General features: G+C 41.0%; 1 protein-coding gene across 2 annotated transcripts in view; it reads right to left on the bottom strand.

Moving 5' to 3' along the window:
- RBBP8 (RB binding protein 8, endonuclease) overlaps positions 1-12,895 on the bottom strand; it is a 2,310,314-nt gene that overhangs the window by 2,148,134 nt on the left and 149,285 nt on the right. The gene's annotated exons all lie outside the window — the stretch shown is intronic.

Raw genomic sequence — 12,895 nt, 5'->3', positions numbered from 1 at the left:
CAGTGTTCAGCAAGTCTGACATACTTTTTGCATCGTTTGTCCCACATACAACAAAATCACAGGGACATTTAATACAATGTATAACTTTTGTTGATTTACAGTTATGCATTTTCCTGAGTGTCCAGTCTCGTTGTTTCACTTTGAACATGGTAATTTTCCCAGTATATTTGCAAACAGAACACGTCCCACGTGGGTAATGCCCCTTTTAAGGGCCCAAATTCCAAAGGGTTGTTGTTTGAACCAATGTCTAGTATCTAAAGTGTACTACCGGATCCTTAATGCTTTTAGACTTCAATACAAAGATAGGCAGCTGTCTTCACAAGGACCAATATTTTCTGATGGAACCTTTTATCTCGAATGTATTAGGACAGAATGTAGATATGCAGGTCATCCCGTCTTTTGTCTGTTGGCTGTTTATGGCAATCTTTCTCAGGGGGTAAAAAAAGCTAAATTTTTGCAGCATTTTAATATCTTTCAGATATCCCCCCTTTTTTAGCCTAGTATCTAGATTATCAGCGTGCATATAGAGGTCTTCTAGTTTTGTACAATTTCTGTCTAGTCTTCAATACTGCCCATATGGTAGATTGTCCCTTTGACTCTGCAGATAGAAACTTCTTATAGTGGAGAAGGGTATTGCGGTCAGTGGATTTTCTAAATAAAGCGCATATCAAGTAGTCATTTTCTACTTCAATCTCTACGTCAAGAAAATAAATGTTCGTACTACTGAACATTTCATAGTAAACTAAAGGTTTCTATTGCATTAATTGATCGAAGTCATAAAATCTGGTAGCTCCACAGGTGACAGGTAATGAGTCGGACAGGCATGGGCCTGCTGTGCCCTACTGGAAACGATCCGTCAAAAAGGAGGTGAACCATTTAACGGTATCATTAGACACCTGTGCCAGGAGCGATAATCTTGACCTAAGAGTTTCGAAGTCGGCTGTTTAGAAGCATGCTGATGTCACCATCGTCGGCAGCCTCGAGCAGGTCATCCCAGAGGGCCATTAAGCGCCTTCTCAGTGCTGTGGCCTGGTCTGAATTCCTGACTGATATAGGTCCAGGATGTTGTTTTCTTCCAAGAAGCTCTGTAGTTGCATGGTTACAATTCTTCCGAAAATGTTAGCAGACCGAAGGAGACCAACAATTGACCAATAGTTGGACAGAACATTGTGATCTAATGTTGGTTTCTTCAAAAGAAACGGGAGAAACGAAATTCGTCTCCACCCTTTACAAATTCTTAAACGCCCAAGAAGAAAACATTACGTGGCTCTGCATGAAAAAATGGGAAACCACGCTAGGGAAACAAATCACGAGGGATCAATGGACATATCTCTGGCAAATAATCCCCAAATGGACACGGGCAATACAAACAAGGGAAGCCTGGATAAAAGTGATGGTCCAATGGCACTATACCCCGGAAAGACTACACAAAATGTTCCCGACAACACAAGGGAAATGCTGGAGGGGATGCGACACCATGGGCACTTGGAGACACATCTGGTGGGACTGCAAGGAACTACAACAATTCTGGGCGGAAGTGAAAACAGATGCAAGAGATTTTCAAGGGAACGGGCAATCTAGAAGAAGAAATATGGATGAGTGGCATGTGAGCCCCCAGAGATAAGACACTTACAAAGACACAAAAAACAGAACTTTATGGGGCTCCTCATAGCAGCCTGGCTAGCAATAGCACAAAAATGGAAACAAAAGTCCCCTCCAACCACTCAAGAATGGCTTCATAGGATATGTACCTTTGCAGCGATGGAATCACATATAACCTCCAAGGGGACAGACAACGATTTGCTACGGACTGGGGAGACGCCATAGAATTCCTGCAAAGTGACTACATGCTACAATGGTGCCCCCACAACCTACGCATTCTGAATATGTTCACTAGCTAAGACCGAAGCATTCAAGGGGCGCTGTGGAACTGCAAGGACGCTAATACCGGTAGAGAGGGAGGGGGGCGGGAAGGGGGGATTTGGGACATTTATGTTTAAAGAAATGCCAATAAAAACTTAGTTAAAAAAAAAAAAAAGAAGCGTAAGATAGGATTTATTCAAGTCGGGTGGAACACATCCCTGTATAAAGGAGGCATGTGTATGCTGTTTAGCCAAGTAGGCAGAAATAGGATTGTAGCTAGAATTGGTAGGTTTGAGTTTGCTTATCAAGTTAGCAACGTTTTCTGAGCTCACAGGTGAAAAAGCAAATTTATGTAGCCTGTGTCTCGGAAGGTGCTCCCTCCGTGACCGGGTTAGATTGTTGAGCAATGAATTAAGCATCAATATTAGTCCTGATCAAGTTAGTTTTTTCAAAGAAGAAAATATTAAATTCAGTGACCATTTGTTGTGATGCAGGTAGACTAACATTGGTGAATGTGGGACTAGTAACATTTCTAATTGCCTTGAACAAGGCTTTAGGTCGGTCATCAGCAAGATTGATTTGCTTTTGTAGGCATTTCTTTCTTGTATGCCTCCAAAGCCAATTTGACTTCAACGGGATCGGTTGTATCTCTGGTCTTGAACCATCTTTTTTCCCTCCTTCTCTTGAGGGTTTTCAATTTGTCATTATACCATTGATTAGTTCTCTTCAGAGATTTCTTTTACAGTGGGCAGTAATGGCACAGTTGGCTTGCAATTGTGGCATAGGTTTGGTATATACCACTGTACAAGTCATGTCAGGTTGTGTCAAAGTTAGGTCACCTAACAGTTCTTCACTGGAGATACAGTCAAGGTCCTTCACTCATGCTTTTTCTACATAGTGTACGATTGGTGGGCATAGTGAAGCGCACCATGAAGTGGTCAGACCAACTGACTGGCATATTTTCATGACTGTATAGGCTTATAACCCTGAACAATATAGGATCCAGGCAGTGGCCACCAATTTGAGTTGGTAGGCTAGATAGTAATTGGAGATCATGTGAATGCATCTATGAATGACAGAGTGCTTCTGTGTCCAAATAGGCGTCGGAAATATATAAGAAGGAGCTGGCTGGACTTGTGGGTCTATAACATAAAATCAGTTGACAGGATTCATTGAGGGACAAGTGGTAAGTACAAACCAGTATCTGGGATGTTGTGTCCCAGTTCAAGGAGTGAAAGTTTAGCATCTCAAGAATAGATCTGGCTAAAATAGCAACCCTCTCCTTTCTGGGTCTCCCTATTGAGCCATTTAATTTGGAAATGTTCTGGTACTAAGATGGAAAAAGAAGTACAAGCAGAGGTGAGCCAAGATTTGGTTATAAAAAGAATGTCCAGGTTAGTTGTAGAAATGAATTTGTTGATTGCATCAGCATTCTCAATAGCAGATCTTGAGTTAATCAAGGCTAGTTTCAGTGGGGGTGTCGTGGTATAATCCTGAACTATAGGTCTGTCACGAATAATATTAAATCTAATTTTATTCAGCGTGCATAGTGATAGTATGCTGTGCTCTGTATCACTAAAAGTGAGCAAGGTCTTGTTAGAATAAAATGCTGTCATTAAGGTAACCGAGTGTGATGAAGGATTGACCGCGTAACAATGGCAGGTGACATAGGTTAAAATGAGTGGCGAGGAGATGTCGAGATGAAAAAGGGCTGGGCTATACTCTACGTATGCCACAGACTGGCTGATCTCTGTCGTGCCTCGTGGCCAGTAAAATGTGTGTGCAAACTACAATTCCCTTTGGAGTTGTAGTTTGTGCGGTCTGCTCTAATTTGATTGGATGAAGCGTTATGGAAATGCTGCACGTATCTCAATGGCAACAAGCACAAAAATGCTTTCAATCTAGATAGGCTCATCAATAAGTAACAAGTTTAAAATGTTAATGGGTTGATTTTAAAAGTCCATTTTAAATTCCTGAGAATAAGAATATCAAATAAAACTGAACGATAAAATCTATAGAGCAAAGCTATACATTAACTAAAGCAAATAAAAGTTTCAGCGCAGTGCGGAACTCACACTACAATAGGATTAATTAGATCTATGCCATAAATACATATGAGGCAACTAATGGGTACGGGAAGGGAAAGAGATCCAAACAGATTTACAAAGGCGATAGTAAGCAAAGTTGTGTAGCTCTTTAGTAACACTTAGCAATGCTAAAATAATGAAACAAACCCGCACATGACAGTGATCCACAGAGGACGTTGCAAATGGAAACCAGATGGCTGCTCCGTCTTATCTTCCACATTGAGAAGTGACCTAGCAAAGCGGTCATGCATGAAAGCCAGATCCTGTCTCAAGAAAAGTGTAAACTTGGGGTTTCTACACACTCGAGACATTGACAGGGAGTCTTGTGTTTTAAACGATTTAAAGGAATTACACATCATAACTAAAGAATATGTGCATCTGTTTAATTTATAGACTGGAATCCATAGATGAAAAAAGAAAAACAAACTTCAATGTGTGAGGCGTCCAAGACATTTGAAAGAGTCCAAAGAAGATTGCTATGATATGGGCATGAATTAATACAAAATTATTAATACCTCTAGATGTTGTTTTGGTCTAGAAGAAGGAGGGTTAAAGAAACGAACGCCAATATGTTGTACACAATGTAATTAATAAATGACTGTACCTTGTGTCGACCATAAACCATAGGGCACCTAAGAGGTCCCCTAATTGTGATAAGCTCCTGTCTCTAGGGAGCGTAGAAAGTGAAGGGACTCCCTGATGATCATAGGGAGTCAAAACAGTTAAGGGACTCCCAATGTGATAAATGCCTGATTTCAAAAATAGAAATTAATTTCTTTGTAATGGCCATATTGTAGCATTGTCAGTTTTTGTGATGATGTGTTTACCAATAATGTTTATATGATTTTAAATCAGGCATTCAGCACTTTTGTACTTTGTATGCACTTAACCGCACTTTTGCTCTATAAATGTGAAAATATCAAAAAAATAAGTTATGAATACAAAATCTGCATAGGGAGTGCTCGATGAGTGCTGTTTGTTGTTCGTGGTTGAGTGGACTCTGACCCATAAGCCGCTTTGCCTGACCTTGTGACTACTCGGCGTGGTAAAGATAGTAAAGATGCTAAAGATCATGTAGTTGAGCAAAGCATCGATACCCCAGACCTTGACCATGCCCACAACCGTGACCATAAGCCTGTAGTTGACGGGCAACTCATGGGTGCAAACCCTGATAAAGAATCTGAAAAGCCCAGTGAATGCATCCATCCATTGAGTCATCGCAAAATGTGTACCCCCAAGGTAATAACTAATACGGCAACTATGAAAGGAGCAACCAGAATTACAAAATACTATCCCCTAAAAGAAGGCCTTGTTCCATGTGCTAAAGAGACTGCTGTGAAAGAGATTATTTCAGACTTGAACAACACACTGCAATGTGTTGGAACAAAACTCATAGAAAGTGTAATGAGCCCTGTCATTCCTTTAGACCGTTCTAACAGTTCCAATATTACTAGTTTACTAGAAAATCGACATTTTTGTGACAACAATACAAAAGAGATGCATAAATCCAATGTTCAAGTTATTGAAGCACTTATATCAGCAGAGCCGCAAGTGTGTATGATGCTTAATGTGGATTGTGTACCGGCAGCATATGTTGAACTGAATGCAGCTGATGCAGTAGCTGAACGCAAACAAAGTTTGGGAATACGAACGTTGAATGATAAGATGGCAAATTAATGTTCACATATGGGCCTTTCTACAAGTGCTGACTCCAGCATGCCCTCTAAACAAGTTGAGTATATTCGACCGGATGGGCAACATGAGCAACAAGAGAGAACACACGATGAAAGGTGTCTAAGGGGGGACGGAGTCATGGGAAGAGAATCCTCACTGATTAATTCATCACCTTCCCATGATGTGGGCACTATGACTTTTCAATTACAAGTAGAGCTAGATGCCATATTAGGCGAGAGTGTTTCTGGCTGTGAGACGCAAAAATCTGAACAGGGCACACAAAAATCTATGATTAATATTGTAATAGCAACTCTGGATAATGAGTGGGAAAACGTTGATGTCACAAACACACCTCCACAAACACCCATAAACACCAGTGTAATCAATACAAGCATCACCTCAATTGTGATGTTTGACATTTTCGGAAATCTATTAACCACAGTAGTTGAAAGATGTGAGATTGGAGAAGGAGCTAGATGTGCAGTCATTACTTCTCCACAAAAGTATAAACCGATGTATAAAAACACTACGAGAACAAAGTACAAACACTGGAAGTGAAAGTGAGTGCGAATGCGATATCATCTGTATTGGCCTATGGATCTGTATTGAGACAAAACACTACAGTACACAGTTCTGAGTTACCCCCTGAAATCTGTCCCCATAGTGTCATGTGTTGAGAAAGAGACTCATAAGTACAAGAGTTAAGGACAAAGCTATAAAGAAAACTGGGAGTCAACCTAGAAGAAAACTTAAGATAATATCGCAGGCTATAATGTATGGCAACTCTCGTTCTAAACGCATAAAGAATGCTTGTGTTATAGATGATGACTTGCCCCAGATTGGCATAATAGAAGCGGCCGCAGAGACAAGAGGAGATGTAATTGTGTCTAGCAATAAGGTAAAAACAGGGTTTCAAATAAAAAAGAAATAAAAATCTACCACCAAGAGCATTAAACGGAATATTAACTCATACGGTAAATCAAGAAGATCAGTCTAAAATCACCTTTGTGGGGAATAGTAGAAATAGGGGCGCGAAACAAACCTGTGACATTCACAGTTATATGTTGGACCAGGTCACACAGAATGGGTTAGTGGGAAGTTAAAGTGAAACTGTAGATGTATGTGTACAGCAAAAGATGCCGAAACACCTGAAAAAGAGAACAATCATTGATCAGGATGGCTGTGTGCTTGAGGATGTTCAGTGCTTGTTTGTAGAAGAGGCCAACATACTATGTAATCTGTGCACTGTAAAAGGTAATGTGGGAGATAATACAAGTGTTGCCTCACAAACAGCTATGGTCAGGTGCACAAATAGTAACACAGTAAACAGGATGAGTTAATTTATAACGAAGCAAAGGATGCGGTGGGCACAAGAGCTTTACATCTTAGACCAATATCCTTTGCTCACTTACACCCGCCACTAAATTGTGCAGCAGTTTTGCATATTTTACACAACATAGTTCCTCTCCGGGTGATCATCACAGATGATATTAATATAGTAGACCAAGAGGAACACACCACTGTTGTGGCCTCTAACAACTGGTTCACAGTAGATGCAACACTGAACTACATCCTTGAATATGAGAATGACCTGTTTAGGCTTGGTTACAGCTGCTCAATTGTGAACCAGCTGCCCATCAAACATAGAAGCGTACTACCAGTGCCTCTGACAACAGTCAATGGGCACCCTACTCTGGTATCTAAAGGACAAATAGCGAAAACAAACAGTGAAGTTGAGAGGGCTATGTCCCTAAAAGATAAGTATGAACGAAACAGGACCACAAGAGCAGTAAAGGGTAGTGATCAAGGCTATAGGCAGTAGTTTCCAAAGCCTTCATAGCACATTTTGTGAATAACTCCCGTTGACAGAACATGTTATGTTCCTGGAACACCAGCAGATTCGCACATCTAGTGCTGCCCATGGTCTTATTGCATATATTGATCTATTTGAGGTTGTGGCCCTGCAAGAAACCTGGTTGATAGGCTGTCCAGTCATTTGGTCGACTACAAACTGGTCGACTGCAATTTGGTCGACGTCATTTGGTTGAAAACCAAATGGTCGAATTTTTTTTTTTTATTTATATGTGTTTTGTGGGTTTTCGTGTAGGAAAAAAAAAAAAAAAAAAAAAAAAAAAAAAAAGGGGGTTGGGGGGGGGACCCCCCCAAAAAAACCCAAAAAAGGGGTAAAAATAAAAAAAATAAAAATTCCACCATTTGGTTTTCGACCAAATTGATTCGACCAGTTGTCCAGTCGACCAATTGTTTTCGACCAAATGACTGGCAACCGGTTGATAGATGGCTATGAGATTGATGGTAGGTCTAACTCGCAGATACTAGCTATAAAAGGACCGTAACGACATCCTAAAGGGGGGCTACTAATCTCAGTACATCATCCTTGGAAAATCGAAGAAATTAACGAATCCATCAACATGGTTCAAGCAGTCAGATTAACTGATGAGAGCGTACCTAAGCATGTTTTTAACAAACTAAATATTAAAACTGTAAAAGAGGATCCTTGATCTTCATCTTCCCACATGGGTTGTAGGTGATTTTAATGCCAAGATAAACACACAAACGATAGACAAACCAGGAGTAACTGAATCTGCCCCGGTTAATCCTGTTCTACAAAACCAGCAGGATATAAAGCATGGGCGGAGATGCTATATCAACATCACCTAATTATGCTCAATGGACTTTGTGCCGGTTATGATGAAAAAGCATACACAAGAGTTGGTGGGAAAAGCACATCGACAATCAACTATGTGTTTGTGAACACAGCGTCCTATGCGAGGGTTGAGAATATGTCAGTTCTAATTAGGGACCAGAGTGATCATATGCCTCTATGTGTGCTCCAGAAATCATATAGAAACATCCAAGAATGTGACATGAATGGTAGTATTTTTGTCAACAATGGTACTAATCGTATACAGTGGAACCTGCTAATCTGGCAAAGGCAAAGTCGTTCACAGATGGTGCGGTCACTTTGTATAGTGCATGTTGGTCACATTTCTCCAGTGGTGATGGTGCCCTACCCGTTGATAGATTCTCAGCCTTAAATTATGGTATAAAAGAAGTGATAAAACATTTTTTTTAAAAACACAAAACGGAAATACAAAAGTGTTAATGAACGCTGGAATTTTAATACAACTAATGGTCATTGATACGATCACAAAATTCAGGTTGCAAAAAAAGCACTACGCAAAAACATCATTGAAGTTCTTAGTATTAGTAGTGGTCTAACGGCAACCGAAGCCACTCAAAACATTAAAACACTAAAGGTGTCACATCGGCAATGGATACAAAGGCACCAAATCAAATGTTTGTTGAGGTATGTGAAGAGTTGGCATCGTATGCTAGAGGTGACAAAACTGGCATATGAAGGGTTGTTAAGGGTGCGCAAAAGAGTAATCTATCCATTAACAGTGTATGTGAAGATAGTTGGGGTGCACATATTGCAAAAACACTAGGTGCAGTAGAACCAGCTGACCCTGATGGTCACTTTAAATGTGTACAGTGGATATGTAACGTGTCTGTTTATAAGGTTTCCAAAATAATTGAACGGTTGAAAAAAATCAAGGGCTACAGGTCCTGATGGTACCTGTAATGGTTTGCTCACGTTATCCCCTGCAATCTGGGCACAAGCATTGCATATACTATTTTCTAACATAGGACAAATTGGTATCAATTTAAAAAAATCATATAAACATTATTGGTAAACACATGATCACAAAAACTTACAATGCTACAATATGGCCATTACAAAAAAAATTAATTTCTATTTTTGAAGCTACATTGAGAGAAAGTCACATAATCCCGGTCCATAAAAAAAGGGTGTTGGAAGGATCCTGGCAATTATCAAATGCTAGCAATGCTTGACATAGCAGCAAAGATCTTTGCTCAAGTTCTACTAGATTAACTGAATAGATGGACAATAACAAACAAGATCCTTCCTTTGAACCAAACTGGTTTTAGGAGGAAAGCAAGTACAACACATAACCTTTTAACAGTAGTTACTGCGGTAGAGTATGCCTGGTATAGAGGACAATTGCCTGTATATGCTGCTTAGATAGATCTTAGCGCTGTATTCGATGCAGTGATGTTTAATAGCCTGTGGGAAAAACTATAGTCTTGGAATATACCACTCTGCTGAGCAGGATTATTCAGCTTCATCAAAATACGAGCGTTTTAGTTCATCTGGATGGACAGGGCAGTCTCTCGAACTCATTCCCCACAACGAGGGGAGTTAAACAGGGTTGTACATTAGCCTCTACCCTCTTTAACCTATATCTTACCGGTGCACTACCATCCCTGAAGCCTTCCCAATAAAAATAGGCGCAATGACGGTAGGTTGGCTGGGTTATGCAGATGGTCTGCTCTTAACTGACTAATTGTCTCGGGAGGATAGCTCAGAGGCAAAGTGCTTGTCTTGGAAGCAAGATGACGCGGAGCGCCACAGGTTGGATCCCCGGGTCCACGCTTAGAAACCTCTGGGTATTAAGCACGTTATAAATGACCATTTACAATTACTATACCCCGAAGGCCCTACAACGTATGCTTGATGCACTAGGAACACATGCAGATGAAAATGGGTTACACATTAATATTGGGGAAACTAAAATAATGGTATTTGCAAATAAGAAATATGTGCCACCAAACTGTATATGGAAAATTAATTCTGAACCTGTTGAAATTGTAAGGCAATACAAGTATCTGGGTGTTTTAACTGATGATAAATTGAAATGGAGGGCACATTGGGAATCAACCAAACAATTGTCTGGCGATAGCATACACTTGTGTATAGGCGCATTATAAATGCCATATCATATAAAGCACATTTATCAGTAGACAGGGAGAGTGGTCAATCCAAACAATACTCTTGCTTTACTCTGCCAAAATTGTATGGTGTATGGTGTAGAGGTCTGGGGTGAGAAATGTCATCCTCAAATGGAAAACTGAGGCAAAAATTGTACGGATGCTATTCAGGATGCTTAAGAGATTGCCAATAGAATACATACGACTTGAATTCAAACACAAATGTATTATGGTGGAATACAATTGCAGAATGGTAATGTACTATGAAAAGCTTGCAGTGCTCAATAATGCTACCATAATGGTTGAAGCCTTTAAAGCGTTCGTTAATCTGGATACTTATGAACATTATGGCACACTCAGGAAGCTATTGTCAAAATCTCAGGCATGGCTGTCTGGACAAGTGCTTTCTTCAGGTAGACAGCAAAATATGGCTGCTAAAATGAAATGGCGCCTCTGTGATCGCAGTAGAGAAACTGATGTGATAAGGTTGGCCACAACTGTTAATAGTGTTTTGTTTATCCAATATTGGCAATAACGTCTTCAGGTTCCCAGTTCTATAGCTGCATTTCCTAACAGCTCAGTGGCAAGACATTACATACTGTTAAAATTCAATGTCACCAAACTACTTGAGATTTTAGATCCAACAATTGGTATACGTAGAGAAGATCGATTGTGTGGCGAAATGGAGATAACATCTACGAAACCTATTCTTGCTCACTGCGTGAATTGGACTAGTTTACAACACAAATATCTGAAATCCTATGACATGATGAATTGTGAGGATGTTCAAGAAGTGTGGGGTATGTTTATGGCAGGAAACAATATCAATTTTATGCATCATATGGTAACTTTTTATCTGTATTGCATTAATATCCTTGAGGAATTCCCAGGAAACCTCTTAATAGTTTTATCCTTGTTGTGTCATATTGTTATCAAATGTTATGAAATGTGATAGCATACAACTCTTCAAAACAATCTATGAAATGTATCGACTGTTGTAATGGTCTTGTCCTAAGTCTGTATATACAAAGTCAATTGGGCTAAATTGACTAATACAAAATGAAATGAATCTGCGTAAATCCTGTAAGATTTGATGTCCTATGTTGGACTGTGAGAAATCTGAAGGTGTCTCACCCGCTAGTCCCCGGGAACTGTCATCCAGGTGGCCAGGACACGGACATCGCTATTAGATCCAGTTCCGGGGGTGTACCAGTAGGGGAGGATCACCTGGATGAGGGGGTGGGGGAAGTCTTCGGGGAGTGGATGTGGGACATCGAAGGGTGAGATGTGGTATCCCCCTACCTAGAATACCTTTAACGCCCCCTCTTTTCCAAAACGAACACTTTCCCTCAGCATGAACGAGAAAGGACTAATAGCCGAGCTGTTTACCTGACATGTCCCAACACAAGGGTCAGGCAGAGTCAGGCAATTACTGACAACTACACACACCTTACTACCCTTTCCCTTCCCCATAGGGATAAAAGGCGGAGCACAAGAGCACACTCAGAGCAAGGCCGAACGCATAAGAAGCAGCCATTCCAGGACAGCAGTTCAAACAGAGAATAAAGGCGGCGAGACCCGAAACTGTGAAGGAGGGAGTTGCCCTTCCCCTTTCAACCCAGACCCACAAAGCCTCCGATGAAAGATACGTAAGACTAGGAATCGCAGCTGACAGGTGATGCAACGGATGTCATCAGTACATGGCACCATCCCGCACTGATTGCCAGGCCTGGGAGGCGTGGTGGCCATCGAGGTACCGTCCTGGACTCCAGCGGGAAAAGGAATCGCCAACGAGTTCAAAACAGCGGTTGAGTCGGGGGAAGCCGATAGTCAACCAGCTTGTGTAAGGCTCGAGGTTGCAAAATAGCAACAGTAAGAAGATGCAAAGGGTCTTGTATGAACAAACAGGGTAACAAAAGCAGAGTGCTCCAGCACCATGTGGGCTATCAGTCGAAGGTCTCTGGCTGGTGCCCTTCTCCTGTACGAAAAGACTGTTGAGAATTACAAGCAAAGGAAACTACAAGTACCAAGAGGCCAAGGGAAGGCTGGTATAAGGTGTTAAGGTGGCGATACAGGTGTTAAGCCAAATCTCTTGTACACTCAAAAGTCCTCGACACATTTCAGAAGTTATTGTGGAACTGGCGTTTGCGCCCGGTTAAGGGGAACGCAGAGCAAATGTTGATGGTGTAAAGCCTGCGCTTGCTGTAACCCAACAAAGTGACCCAGCGAGACAAGATTGCCCTTCGGAAGTCTCAGTTTACATTGGCAAGCACTCTGAGCCCAGACGAGGGGGACCTAGTGTGAACATTGAGCGATTGTTTAAAAAGACATGAAGACTTACGATTATTATAGGAGAAGAGAAAAGCTAAACAAAGGGAAATGTTATTGGGGCAAATGTGAACCAGACCGAGGGATGCCTGCGAAATCATAGTGATGATATAATTATGTGAAGCCTGACT

This window comes from Ambystoma mexicanum, chromosome 5q, assembly GCF_040938575.1.
Source record: "Ambystoma mexicanum isolate Mex_15411 chromosome 5q, UKY_AmexF1_1, whole genome shotgun sequence".
In the NCBI taxonomy this organism is placed as follows: domain Eukaryota; kingdom Metazoa; phylum Chordata; class Amphibia; order Caudata; family Ambystomatidae; genus Ambystoma; species Ambystoma mexicanum.
This window is presented reverse-complemented; position numbering and strand designations above follow the sequence as displayed.